The sequence below is a fragment of the Camponotus vicinus genome, unplaced genomic scaffold (assembly GCF_025532165.1).
Source record: "Camponotus vicinus isolate PSW18456_S1 unplaced genomic scaffold, iyCamVici1.0 SCAF_8, whole genome shotgun sequence".
NCBI classification, from domain to species: Eukaryota; Metazoa; Arthropoda; class Insecta; order Hymenoptera; family Formicidae; genus Camponotus; species Camponotus vicinus.
The window spans coordinates 11,827,505-11,842,759 of NW_028141980.1; the positions used below are offsets into that span (position 1 = coordinate 11,827,505).

The following is a 15,255-nucleotide window of genomic DNA, read 5'->3' on the forward strand; positions in this document are numbered from 1 at the left end:
CGTCCAGACACATCTACATAAAGCTAACGTTATTCCGTTGATCCGTCTCGAGAAATGGTCGTATAATTTCGTTTCCAACGTCGAAGCAACGATTATCTCTTTTAGATCCAAATTACTCTCAGCTTCGACACAAAGCGCAAATGAAATTCGTCTTAACTACATTCAGTGTGAATACCAAGAGTCCTGGGACATTTAAAAGGAACATCAATCATTACTATGTAAATGATAATTAGAAACATGAGATCTGATCAACATTTTGCCAGAGATATACAGTCGACATCTCTTCTTCAAACAATTATGTAATTACGTAAATGAATTGTTTTTACAAATTTCATTTAAAAGTGGATTTTATTTTTGTGGAATTACAATTTTAAATTTACCACGCTACTAAAGCATAGTTTGCGTTGAAAATTAAAAGAATTTATTTAAAAAATATAGAGTCCGTTCAAATTTTTTGCTCTGGTAAAATTCGTTTTCCAAATATAAGTAAAAATCTGCAAAAATTATTCATTAATATATACATCTCTCAAAAATTATTCATTAATATATACAGGCATTGCACATTTCGAACAGTGATACATGCGATGATTATAGTTTCAGAATTTATAATATCGAGATTTGTATGTGTATGTGTTTGCATAGATCGATGAAATTTATTTATTCAGCATATATTTAATCAAATAGTCCTGATTCGTAAAACAAAAATATAAGATTTGAGGAAGTTTCAAGATACAATTCGAAATTACGGCGAACGTAATGCAGCCATGCACGAATTGCCACGATGAATAAATAGGAAATCCCCCGTGGAAGGCAGGATACGAGATCAGTCTGATAAATGAAAGGGCGGCCACAGCAACCTTCCGTGGTCCAAGTAATTGTACCGCGACAAGAACGTCGTGCAATCTTATTGAAGTCATCCGGACCATAGAAACCTGGTCTTCAGGGACGCTTTATCGTTTGGGCCCGCGAGGCCATAACGCAAAGCCTGCGATTAATAAAGGACCGAGCTCTGAGAATTCTCCAACTCTCGATGAGTCATTTCGTAAAATAAACTTGAGAAATTGCAAAAGTATAACGCCGCTTATCAACAGATTTATTTTTTATTTACTAGGTTTAATAGAGAAGGAAAACTATATGTTATGATAGAAAAATATAACCATTTTTAATTGATACTGGAAATTCGATATCAAAATTTTTTTAATAAAACAAAATCGATAATATATTGATAATACACATTAATTATAGACTTGAACACGAGAATGTATAAGCATAAATGCATGAAATATATATATGTTAGTTTTATATATCGATCACTAAGACGCTCTAATGTAATTTAAAGTAAGCTAAAGAGTCCCTGCCCTCTCGTTTGTACAATAGGTAGGAATAAATCGGATGAATCCCATTTCTCTGATGGCAGGATCTCAAATTGCGGTCGTACATTTGAGAGGGATGGGTAACGGGATGAGTATCGCATATGATTGTTCAAAGCTTCTTTTCTTTCCCCCTGCATCTTCGTTCCTCGTCGATGACTTTTGCTCTTTCCCTTTCCTCCTCTTTCCAGTCGGCAGATCCAATTCGCTGCCACGCCGCAGGGAGTCTAAACGTAGCTGTTGGTGGAATCAACGATGATACCGTCTTTTCTATGGCGCGCACATAAGATCTCCGCGGGGAGGCATAACGTATATATATCTGGGGCCCCCGAGAGAATCGCGGAGAGGTATTGTTGATTGAGGGTTGATGCCGGCTCTCTCTCCATTCGGCGTTCTATTGTTAAGTAGAACGTTCCACTCGGGAGATGGCAGGCGGTAGGTGAACGGAAGAAAGCAAGCAGGAAACCCCGTATGACGGAGGAGAGGACGAAGGGGTAAAGGATGGCATAAGAAGTTACTTGGTCGTGTCAATGCTGGCTTACGAAAAGAGCAAAAGGATATGAGAAAAGGAAAAAGGGAGAGAGGTAGAATGAAAGGAGAGAGTTAGAACGGCGTTTATCGCCGAGAGAAGAGTGCGGAGAAAAGAAGAGAGAGATAGAGAGTCAAAAAGAAAAAGAGAGGGAATCCTTCTATCTCGACTCACACGAGAGATCGTGTGCGGGTGCGAGGGCGAAAGCGAAGGCGTCGAAAGTCCGGATCAACTTGATGAAATGAAACGGGAAACCTGATAGACGTGGCAGCGGGCTAAAAGGAGATCGATCGGGCGGGACGGCCAGGACCTTACGGAAGGAATGGCGAAGGGGCGCGAGAAGATGGAGAAGGTAGTGCCTGCGGCACGTAGATAAGATTCATGCGGCCGGGCGTCGTAAACTTCAACGGGCTGAGAACGAGGCCTAACTCCACGAGGCAAAAATCCAGGCGGGATGACACACGCACCTCCTTTTACGTGAAGCGCCTGTCATTTGTCTGATCGATAAATATTTCGAATGACGGTATATATAGTTTTAATTTATAGTTTATCTCATCATCGTAAAGTAAATGGAACAATATATAAACATTTTTCGAATTTATGATAAAATTATGAAAAATTATTTGGATATTTATTCAGTATTTATAAAATTGATAAATAATTATTATTTATTAAACATTCAACGTGCATTGTTTACTTATCTGAAAATTCATTTCAAAATTAAATCAGATTCGACTTGACCATATGATTCGCTATTGATTTGTACATTTGCCATTATTAGCTTCGAATAAGCCGCTAATAAACACTGATCGCATCTTCGACAAATCATAAATTCGCGGTGATTTATTTAAGCGATAATCGGACTACGTGAAATTGTCGTTTTCAAGAAAGATAGAGATGGATATATAGCGTTATCATACTCGATAATCGATTGTTCGATGATTGACGCAATGTAATCGTAGAGAGCGCTTTATCGAAGGATATTACGGGGAATTTGGAGAATGTCGAGAGAATGCTGGGCGCGTACAGCACGAATACGTTATTGCCGTGACAATATTCAATTACTTAATATAATCCCTTTACTATGTTGCTAGGCAAGGTTTTACGTTACACGGACGAGTGCTGTAACCATTTTCGATGATGGCATATTACGCCATGTGGATTCTCGTTAACTAAAATATGGAAAACCGTGAGTGCGAATAAGCGAATCGCGTGCATAGATTTTCCAAAATATATCAATGGAGCGTTATATATTATGCTCTTTCGTTGCAGGAAGTACTTTCCATCGATAGAATATGCAATAGCCAATGAATGTCAAAAAGCACCATCGAGTAAAATATTTCTGATGACACTCCGAAAACACCCCACATTTTCATATTTAAATAAATATGGTTATGCTAAAACTGCGCGCCGATATTATCTCTTAGGGTGTAAATACGCACAAGTGGGATTGATATGAAAAGAAAATCGATATTTGTATCAGGCAATACAATCGCGTTATTCTTCCTTCGCCTCAACGTTATCGCGCAAAGTCACTGTACATCGCGATCATCAATAATAATTTTAACATGAGCAACGAGTTTCTTTATCTGCGGGTCATGTTCCCGACAGATTCTGACAAATGTCAGGGAGTAACGCCATCGCCTAGTCATCGCGCTATATCTGAAATATTGTCACCGTTTAACCCTTTGATTTTATATCAAGATATATTTAATGTCAATTTTATAAATCACATGTGAATATTTTTCCCTGCAAATATTCACAAACTCGCACAAACTTGCCATTATTTTTCCACGGATATTTTCTAAAACACAAATATGGAATATTAATTATTAGTTATAATTATTTATAACTTCATCCAACATCAATAATTACAAAAATATGGAACATCAAACTAAAAATGGCAAAGTATTTAAATTCTATTTCTCAAAATGCTTTCTAAAACACAAATGTGGAATATTAATTATTAGTTATAATTATTTATAACTTCATCCAACATCAATAATTACAAAAATATGGAATATCAAACTAAAAATGGAAAAGTATTTAAATTCCATTTCTCAAAATGCTTTCTAAAATACAAATGTGGAATATTAATTATTAGTTATAATTATTTATAACTTCATCTAACATCAATAATTATAAAAATTATATAGAACATCAAACTAAAAATGGAAAAGTATTTAAATTCCATCTCTCAAAATGCTTTTAAGTTATAAAACTATTAAAGATTAATTATTTTATTATCTATATATATCTGAAAATTTGTTAAAATCGCGAATTTTAAGCTATTTTTCGACTAACATCTTATCAGTCGAGAGATAGAAGAGATATTCACTTATTTATGATCAAATCATGACCATCATGTCCTTTGCTCCCGCTTTTCTGTCGAAAGGTTTTATTTGGAGGACAGGTCAAAACCCGATGGACAGTGTTCTTTGCTTTGACAAGGGTGCGGATAAGAAAGATGCGGACGCGAAAACGGAGAATCTAAGGGCACGTCCGAGCTATCCGAAATTGTTTATCGGGTACCGGGAAGATTCTTGAGGGATTTCGGGAGCGCTCCATCTTCCATCATGCTGCAGGACAGAGCCCTACCATTAACGTAACGCGCTCACTCCGAGACAAGAAAAACCTCCACCCTTGGTAACGCGAAATAAAAATTCGTACGTCAACGGCAGATCCGGCGGAGAGAGACCCGCTCTATTTTTAATTTCGCGAAAGCAATCGCACGCGTGCTGTTTACGGGGTGTAAAAAATCGCGGAAAAAAGCCAGGATCGAGCCGAGAGACTCCGGCTGAGGGAGGAAGGGGGGGAGTTGTAACCGAGGTCGGCGGTATCTCGGGAGGTGTACAAGGGTGAGTCTAGGCTCACGCGCACGCTCACTCGCCCGCTCGCTCGTGCACATCGGGCCAGGAGGAAAAGACTACGACTACGATGGATTTCACGTGTCAGGAACCCTCGATAAACGGCCCGGCTGGCTGCTCGACCATGGTTGAAAAATATTAGCCGGGCGTCAGTGTTGCCCGGGCAGAAGTAAAATATTGCGCTCGACGGCACGACCGACGCGGCGCGGCGCGGACTCGTTATTGTTTCGCGGCGATCTGTAATTATCGGATCGCACGAATATAACCGGACACACGGCGAACGTGCAGAACGATTAATTCTCGCCTTCGATTCCTTTCTCTCTCTCTCTCTCCCTCTGTCTTTCAACTTTGGCGCCAAACTCTGCTCCGATAATTCGCCGTTTCAAACCAAGTGAAATTAGCATGAAACATTGGTTTTAAGGAATCATTCAGTGCGTTGTATCGTTTGCGGAATGAAGACTCGCGGTAAAGAATCTAAGACAATCGATTATCTACAAATAAAATTTATATTAAATTAATATATATAATGTGTTTATCGTATCTGAAGATCATCCTTTTGTTTGTTATTATACAATGGTTTTGATATCCGAGATTGGCAGCACCGGTAGATTCATGAGATGACTAGATAATGTCGTATGCATCGCTAGAATATCGCACATTGGTGGTTCCAACAAAACAATGTGACTGTCGCGCCTATTATTTCGACAAAATAACGTTGACCTGAATTACATGAAACGCGTCGGTTTAATGATGCTCACGCTCCGGGATGGCCTCGAAATGCCGGCGTCATTAGGATCATTGACGATTCATTTCCGGCATATGACAGAGAATGTGTGTGAGAGAGAGAGAGGAGGAGAGCGCAAGAGAAACCGTTTGGGCGGGACAGAACCGGGTCAAGTTTCGCGTGTCACGTCACATGTCGTTCTGTCATCACGCGGGTTATCGATCGATCGCGGTTGGACTGACCGATGTGATGGTTCGCGCGGCCGGAAAAATATTGCTTCTGACAATTGAAGCGGCAAATTGATAAAGATGATATATTCCGCGATGGGGCTCTTACTCTAAGTGAATTATTCTCATATATGTATTAATTAATACTTCTCTTTACATTGTATGAATTTTCGATTTAATTGCTGAATGAATCACATATAATATTAAATCACAAAAAATCCAAACTTTTTATTTTCATTTTAAAGTCCATAAAAATTTACATATTATTAAAGCGACGTATCTTTTTTATTTCTTATTTTTTTATTATCTTTTTAACGTATCGTAATGTTATATAAACTCGAAGATTCAAATAGTAGTTGAAAAGCTTGTACATGTGATAGGAATGTCACAATTAATTATTGTTATTATGCGCAGTTCGAGCAATGCGCTATTAATTCGTTATGCGAAAGATCGATGAGACTGAATCGAATAGAACATAATGTGTTTACGGTTAGACTCCAATTTGTGCTTAAAAGCCTCTACGATCAATGTCGGTCATTCTGTGTACTTCTATGTCTGCAAAATGTGATCAAGGGGGACACGGCAAATCCGGATGGATACATATATACACATATATATATGTATGTATGTATATAGATATAGAGGAAATGGAAGGCGCCTTTGTCGTCTTAATGAAACGTCACAATCTAACTCCTCTTAGCATTCCTCGTGAGGAAGTGTCCTGGTATTCTGACTATTCCGGCATGACCGATGGAGAGCCCAATGACATAGGGGTTTCATTCAAGCTCCGCCAAGACTAATGAAGAATTCGTGGCTCGCGGAAATCGGCGAAAACAAGAAGATACCATTTACAAACGAGACGGATTGTGCACAGAGCGATATAATGAAAAGATACAATACAATGCGAATGCAAGGAATAAAGCGCTAATTTTGATCTAAAATTGAGAGATGGAATTATTCCGAATATAATTTGAATCCTATAAGGATAAAGGAAATGCGCAAAGCATTTCACAAAGCATCAGATATAAATTTAAGAAATCTTTTAAGAAATAGCTCTTTTTAAAAGAAATCTTTTCTGAGTCGACGACTTTTCAATATTCGCATGATGCAATTGTTGAAAGTATGCGCATGTATATATATACGTATATGCGTGTATTTGTGCTGCACTAAAAGATTGAAAGCATTGCCGGTTAAGTGAATTCCTAACTGCAGCGCAAGCGAGTCTAATTAATATTTTAGATCACGCTCGCGCTTAAGGCGACGTTTTTCATGACTAATTAATTTGTCGTTACCCGCGGGAAAGGTAACGATAAAATTCGCAACAGATGAGAAAACTTTACAAAGCGAGGCTTAACTTTTCCTTTGCCACTCAGAGCAAGCTAACTTTAAGCTTGAGTGCAGGCCTGTAGGTCAACACGTTCTAATGTAAATCCAGAATTTCCATCTGCTTTTAGTATCAGAGGCTGTAGCTAATCCAGATTTTAGAAACTCTCCTCTCGTACAGCACTCAAGAGTCGTTTCGACAGCTTTCGAAGGCAACGAAAATTTAAAATGGAACGCTTTTAATTCTCTCGCTCGTATTTCGATTTCTAATATATATATAACACGCGCGACGACACAATGTATTAACAGGAGATAATTCTTATCAATTTCCATTATGTTTCGCTCTAAAGATAAAAGTCGGATATAGAACATAAATGAAATATGACTGGTTCGGAGCAACAGAGTTAACACGATTTAATATAATGATATAACAGTACCAATATATACACGCGTTTACATCGTAGTTTCGTGTTCATGTATATATACATATTTGTGGAAATTACGAGAAATTTGTATTCACGAGATATTATGATCAAATGCAATAGCCCGAATCGAACGTGTTATCATGTGTCATCGTCCATTAATTTTCCCGTGTTAGGAGAATTTCATAACACTTCATTGGACAAATAACATTTCTAAACATATCTCTCGCAGAAAATGTCGGTTTAATGTATTAATTTATTCGATTACTAAAATACGGAACACATACATATAAAAAGAGAAAGAAATCGTAGATAAATCTTTTGAAATATCTATTTTCAAAAACAAAAAAGATATCTTTTTATACAGAACAATATTATAATGTCTTGAAATTCGCAAGATATAAAAAAAATATATAGAATATTATACTTGAGATTTATTCACTAAATAGACTTTTTTCCTTGATTATTTCGACTCTTCAAATATATCTGATTTATCATCAGTGTTTTCGAGCAAGAGGTTGTGCAATGTATCTCGAAACCTTTAAAAATGGAAAAGTGCATTACACTGTGAGGAATGTGAACGTTCAATCTACAAGATAAACTACAGTTTCTCTCTTTCTTCACGAATCTGTTGCACCGCGCTCATTCCAAGGGGACTCGACATGCCATTGCTCAAAGCTGACGCTAATAAGCCACCTGCGTATCCAGCCCGGGCTCAGTAGTTCGCGTTCCTGCAGTGGTCTGACCGAGTTCCTTAAGCGAGTGCGGAGCTATTACCACTCGGACATTGTCCGAGAAACATCGCCGGGAAATACAAGTTAACCGGGATTAAATAGAGGTGTCTCTTGGTAAACAGAATGCAGCGGGATGCGACGATTTCACGTCACCCTCATCTTGTATGAGCAGCGTGAGAAGAAGGCACACATTAAACTGGAATTTTCGCAAGGACGAGAGCGGGATCGATCGTGGCGAACGAAAAAATTGGGTTGTCGACGTGATGACGACGACGTCGACGGCAGCGAGCGAGATAAACTGAAGAAAAGAGAGAAAGATCTGACAGAGGCGACTCGCGCGTCGTTTCAGCAAACCCGCCGGCATTTTCCTCCAAGGAGCCCTCCGCTCTCTTCTGCCCTTTTTTCCGTCCCGCTGAGACTTTCCTCGAAGATTAATAACGCTACGGTGTAGCTCGCATAAGACTCTCTTTAATCTGAACCAACGCGAACGCGTATATTACACCTGCTGATGCAGATCGACTATAGATGCGTTTCTTTTTTGTTTCTCTCTTTATCCTTTTTTCTTACTTTTTTTAGGCTTTATGAAGGTTGCAAAATGAAACTCAATGGGAGTTCCCTTTAATTTTGTACGACGCTGATTAACTCTTCTAGATATCTGTGACATTGAGATGAGATCCGTGATAATTTCTATTTCATTCTAAAAAGATTCGCGCGCCTTATTAATAATGAATATCGAGAATAGCCCCGTAACAGACAGAGAGGGAGAGAGAGAGAGAGAGAGAGGTCCAAGCTCTGCGGTATATTAAAGCTGTCACATGCAGGCGCGTGCACATGTACACAAAGGCTTTCTGGTTAGTCACTAGTCAGGTGATAGCGAGCTTTTTCTTATCACGTCGGTAAACAATGTACGGTCTGAAATATCTCACCATATACTGTTTCACTTTAGTAATCTTAAAAAAAAAATGTTTTAAATTACGTGATGTATCCCAAAACTTCTAATTTTTTTTTTAAATAACCGATTATTTTTTAAATATAATCAAGCATTTCTTATTTAAAATAGAAAAATTACTTTCGAATAATTTATGCAGATATGATTGAAAATGTAAAACTTTTTTAACACATTATATCGCGGAAAAATTGAGCGGATATAAAATCGTAATATCAACGAGCACTGCTAGTCCAGTTTTGTGACCTGTTGATAAGTCCATTTATGACGCTCACGCGATTTAGTAGAAGAAACGCGAGAAAAATAGATGAACAATACTGTGAAAAGTTAGAAGTGAATCGGTCACACGAAATTTAGCACAGCAAATTAAAGAGCATGAACAAGGAAGTACCGCAAAGTATAATTGTAACGAGAAAATAGTTGGGAAATTAGACTCTCTCGACTTGCGAAAAGATCGTTAACTACAAGGGAGATTCTTCTCGCTTCCATCGCGCGACTGTAGAATTGCGTCGTACTTCTTTCCTCGGCGTCTGACATTTTGTTTGTTATTTCATTTTCTTAAATTTTGTTCTGGGTTTCCACTCTTTGGTCAACCACTTAGATGTGTCATACAAGAAGTCGTGAAATCGTTCATATTACATTAACGGACTAAAAGCGATTTCTTTAGTCTCGAAACTGAGCAATATTAAATTCTTAATTTTTATACTGCTATGATTCTCACAATTACGGTTTTTAACAAAGATTTAACTACTAGTCTTATATATAAATATTTACGTAAGTAATGACATCAATGAGATATATGATTAAATAGTAGCCTTGATATTGATTACATGGACTTTTGAAAAAATGAACTAAAATTTATTATTTATTTTAATTCATATGTAGAATAAGTTATAACGAGATCTTTCCCTCATTTGTTCAATGTTACGCATTGACGTTTAATTTTTTGATTATTTACACGAGCTTTAAGAAGGAAATCAGCTTTTAGGTTAACAACCTAAGTTTATCTTGATTTGGTCGCAGTGGCAATTATCTGACTGGTCATTTTGGTCAGCCATTCAAGCCAATTATGAATATACATGAGACCTTTATCGATTACGTTCGCCATAATTTCTACGAAGTCCGCCTTCGGGCGCAGAGCGTATAAAATTAGTTGAATCGTCCCCCTTGTGTGATAACGGGGGGTCGACTGTTTGACTTCCAAAAGCTAACTTTCAACGTTTAGGCAATTTATGATCGGTATTTTGTGCACAGAATCGAATACCAACGTATCAAACGTTAATAAGAAACGTATAAAGAGGCTGACCATTTGATCTTAATTGTATGATTTTGACAATAATTATCAAAGCGATACAAGTATGATATACAATCCTAAAACATGCTTTTGAGTATAAGATAAGAATCGTAAAGAGATAAGTAGATAAATAGGCACAACTACTTCTGAAGATAAATTACTAAGTATATTAAAAATTATTTATCATAAAAAATCAATAAATATCAATAAATTTATGAAAAAATTTTAAAACATTGCATTAAAAAAATCGCATTTTCGAATTCGGTGATTAAATAATTATTGATAAATAACAATTTCTATTGAAAGAAACTTAATAGATCGTTGTAAAATTAATTTCATCTAATTTTATTTATAATTTTATTTTTATTTATAATTAATATGTGTAATATATGTATTTGTCAGCAAAATAATCATATGCATATTATATAACATATACATATATACAATAATATAATATTTTTAAAAAATAAATTCTTCGAAACAATACTTTATACAATCTATCTAAGTCTATCGCGGGTAGGCGGATACTGAATTTCGAGCGATTCCACGATTTTGCAGCGCGAACGATCCAAGTTTCTTACACTATCAAGGTAAAAGGCGATGAGAAAGGTGCGGAGGAAAAATTGTGAACCAAGAAGATTAGATTTGCGGAGTGCTCCCATCGGGGTGTCGAGTTCTTCTGGGCTGAGGTCGTTGTCGAAAACTATTTCCACTTTCTTGCTTCTCTACCATCGCTATCAGAATGAGAGGCAGTTAAGGGCGACGATGTTCTTGCTAACGATGCTTGAAGTGGAAGTTATCGTTATGCGAATATTTACAATATTGTACGAACGATCGAACAAAGAGTCGCGGTCCTTAATTTTTTCGCGCAAAAGCACTAAGGATTCTCTTAATGCGGGTCGCGATAATGGATATCGATCGCAACTAAATGCGACTTAGTAACGATCGTAATCTCCGATAGCAATTAATATTCGCGTGAAAAATAAATGAGGATATATAAGAATGTCTCGGAAAAACCTTCGTGTGACCGTTCTTAGCTACAGACACTACGCTAAAGGAAAATTAGTGATTATTTCAATATCGAGGCAGTGAATGAAAATGACATTTTCATGAAAAAAGGGCGAAAGTGAAAAATGTATTCTTAATCAAAAATTATATACATAAAAAAAATCATATAAAAAAAGATCGACAGTGATTACCACCCACACATTTTATACATAATCGAAAAACTTTACTACTTTCATATTATATATCAGAGAAATACGTTTACTCTCTACATCTACTATTAAAATAAACGCAAAATCATTACGGTAGAAGAAGAGATAACTATCAAATAGAGATAATGTATGCGAAAGCTGTTTAAGAGGCGCAAACATTCATCGAAAGATTTACGGCGATCGTAATGGAACTTTGTCAAGCTGAAAATTGTATGACTCACAAAAACGCAGGCGTTCGACGTTTCGCGACGAGAGAGAGAGAGAGAGACTATTATATCAATCAATTTCCCGCGAAACTCCGCGGCATGTTCCTCTTTCTCCCTTTCTCGACGCGAATCGACCGACGACGAAATGTCGTGTTCGCGCTTGCCGGAAGAAACGTCTCAATTTTTCTCCTTTTTCCCTGACACGCGACAATGAAAGAAGAACTTTCCCTCCAGCCGACTCGCTTAATGCAATGATGATCTACTTCAACGTGATCATAGATGTATAAACTCTTGATAAATGAGAATTCTGAAACCAATTTTTTTCACTGCCAAACTTAGTTGACGCTTAATTACAAAGTTATTTATCATTGCGAATTAAGAAGTTTTAACAAGTTAATTTTCAGAGAGATAAACAATTAGTAAGGTTTTAGTATCCGTCTTAATTTTAAGCATTTTAAGCGTTCATTATCAAAATCTGAGAAGTTGCGACTCTCACGATAATCCGCGGTTCTGAATGGCGATAAAAGGCGTCATTAAGGCCATTCGCAATTGTAATGAAAAAAAAACAAATGCAATAATTTTTTCGCGCAGAGCCTGCCCTCAAAGCGTGAGAAGCGGTACTTTGTGCCTCACGCGCTTGCGGGAATAATTCTCGTAACGAGGGCAACGTTAATACGGCCGATTGCGACGATGCTCGATGCCCGTTTTACGTTTCATGCAAACTCGCGGCGATTAGCACTCGTGTTCTTGTTTCGTTCCTTCCATTACGCGGCCGCTGTTTAGTCCACTCCCGTCACGCACGTCTGCGGCTATGTACGCGAATGTTCGTGCAGGCATGTAGACATGCGTATCATTCACACGTGCATGTGCACGAGCCTTACGATTAATTTTATTATCGACGTCAGCATTTTCAGCTCGCTGTGTATATTCACGGTCATGCAATATTTTAAGCGTTTATTCGGTCGTTGCGTTCGACTACAATATATGAATATCGATTATGCGAGGAGGTAGAAGAAGAGACGTCGTTCGTGCGTGTAGAAAATAGAGTCTCTCGTGGAAGAACAAGTTTTGTCACGTGGACCATCGTACGGCTAGCGAGAAAAATGGAAATTATTTCGTCGCATTATCAATGAAAACGTTATCAACGAGGAGCGTATTCGAAAACTCTCGCACGACACAATATCCCCGTTACGGGATTAACTGCGACAACTCACGACTTGGGGCCATTATCCTTCATTCCGTGTTGTTTGATCGTACCGCCAGAGCTTGGAGCTTATATGACTCGTTATAGTTATTTTTATCCGTTATTTGATTTCTCGTCTAACGAGCTCCATACGAGCGAAAGGTCAAACCCGCCGTTCAATTAACATCCCAATACTTTTGCGGACACTGTGTATAATCAGTATAAATTAAATGATCGTTAACCTCAATTTCCCCTATGACTCGTAATGTCAAAGCGTACCGTCAATTACGGGACATTAGGCGCGTTTGATCGGCCATTTGATAACTATATGAAAATTTATTAGACGACTCTCCAGTATAAATATACACGCTTGCATATTTATATAGTCATTATAGAGTAAATATGAAGAACAATTGTAAAAAAGAAAAATCATCGCAATAATTTAAAGATCTTTTATAGCGATAAACATTATCGTAATCTCTTTTTGAAATAATCAGGAAAATACACACATTCGCTAAATAAAATTAGAGAGAGAAGAGATCCTATATTTGTTTGTCGATCTAAAGGCTTTTATAAAGAGGGTTAACACATTTGAGACGCCTTTTAAGATGCCTGAAGAGAGAAATGCCAACAGATAAAACCTGTCTGTTCAATAGGAAAGTAGTTCAAGACTGTTTATAGTCAGACAGCTAAGAGAGGAAAAACCAACTACATTATTCTTTTCATATAAAAGATTCAGAGATTTTTCTCTCTCTCTCTCTCTCATAATAGATTTATATAAATAGATTAAACTCCCTCTTATTAATTATACAAAGCAACTTTCTAAACTCCATTTGTTGATTGTTGAAATTCGTTAATTAATTTATCGTGAATACATATTTCCCGTTAAAAAAGATCGAAAGCGCTCACTTTCCGAATTATAAACAATTAGAAATGAAACTTTAAGATCATGGATAAATAAACCATTATTCTATTATCTTCAGGAATTATAATTTAAATTGAGAGATATTTAAATATTCGATACTAAGAAAAAAATATACTAAATTGTAAAAAATTGTCATGTTTTAAATGAAGAATTTCTCTGTCCGGCCCATATAATTACTATTTTTCTTGCGTGAAACGTAAGAGGAAAACAATTTTTAAATAATACATGAAAAGTGTGCGGTGAATATATAAATACCTGCAATCTGCCCTCGGGAATTTTCTTGCTGGTGTGTCTTGTCGGCTCAACGGCTAGAAAATTTTCACGCACGCGGTCGTTCCGTGTTGTGTGTGGACAAACGCGCTGTTCGTACATTCCACCCGGTGTGTTCTCGTGAAAAATTGCAGACGCGACACAGTAATTTCTACGAGGAATACTCTTTCGTCGCGGTATTATTCCTATTTCCTGAGTGCGCCGCACGAGATGCCTCGCATTTTCATTTTCATTTTCTTTTTTGTCTCTCTCTCTCTTTCTCTCTCTCTTTCGTCGCGATATGCACGGAAATGAAGAGAAGAGGAGAAAGGGAACGAACATACAAAATGCCACGAGATATGCTTTGAAATTTACCGGCGCGACGATACACACGTGGCGCATTTTCTCTCTACGCCTTCGCGTTTCCTTTCCTTTTTTTTTCTCCACTTCGTCAAATCACAGACTTCTCCATGCGCTCCGTTTCACGTACACATAAAATACCGCCATCGTACAACGGCGTCGCGCAATTTTGCAAGGGAATATCGCCGGGCAACGGTGTATTTATGGACGGCTATAATTTCGCGACTGTGTACAATTTGCAACCAAAGAGAGCTTATGCTTATTCGTAGTACGCTGGCTTTGCGAGCGGGAGTATTTGTTAATCGTCGTCGATATCGGTCGGCCGCGCCGCTTCGTCCGTATTCATGGCGATAGTCGAACGCAGGGGAAAACGACGGAAATCTCATTTAAATATGCTTACCGTATCCGGATAGCTTTATCGAAATATACGCAGGGAAAGATCGCATGCCTGCGGCGGCGGAAAAGCCGATTGCGCGACTCTTAACGCAAGCTGCTCTTGACAAAGGACGATAATAGAGAATTTGTATTTTAATGAACGGACAATGACTACGCGGCCGTGTGATTATATATATATATATTTCCCCGTATTTGAACCAAGAAATTCAATAATACGGTTTGAGATATCCTCTCTCGTTGCTGCTCGCTGTACTTACCCAATTGTACTTACTGACAAAAAAGC

The 15,255-nt window shown here is 37.7% G+C and overlaps 2 protein-coding genes across 10 annotated transcripts in view; one reads left to right on the forward strand and one right to left on the reverse strand.

Annotated features, from left to right (window-relative positions):
• The window catches only part of Tmtc2 (Transmembrane O-mannosyltransferase targeting cadherins 2), a 265,630-nt gene that overhangs the window by 109,982 nt on the left and 140,393 nt on the right, over positions 1 to 15,255 (reverse strand). The gene's annotated exons all lie outside the window — the stretch shown is intronic.
• LOC145975691 (uncharacterized) overlaps positions 1 to 15,255 on the forward strand; it is a 113,734-nt gene that overhangs the window by 18,314 nt on the left and 80,165 nt on the right. The window contains exon 5 of one of the 8 annotated variants that reach the window (XM_083106352.1): positions 2,994 to 3,021. The exons of the other annotated variants lie outside the window; for them this stretch is intronic. The gene's annotated coding sequence lies outside the window, so the exon portion shown is untranslated. Of the gene's footprint in view, positions 1 to 2,993; positions 3,022 to 15,255 lie in introns of those variants that run through there. 8 annotated transcript variants of the gene reach the window in all.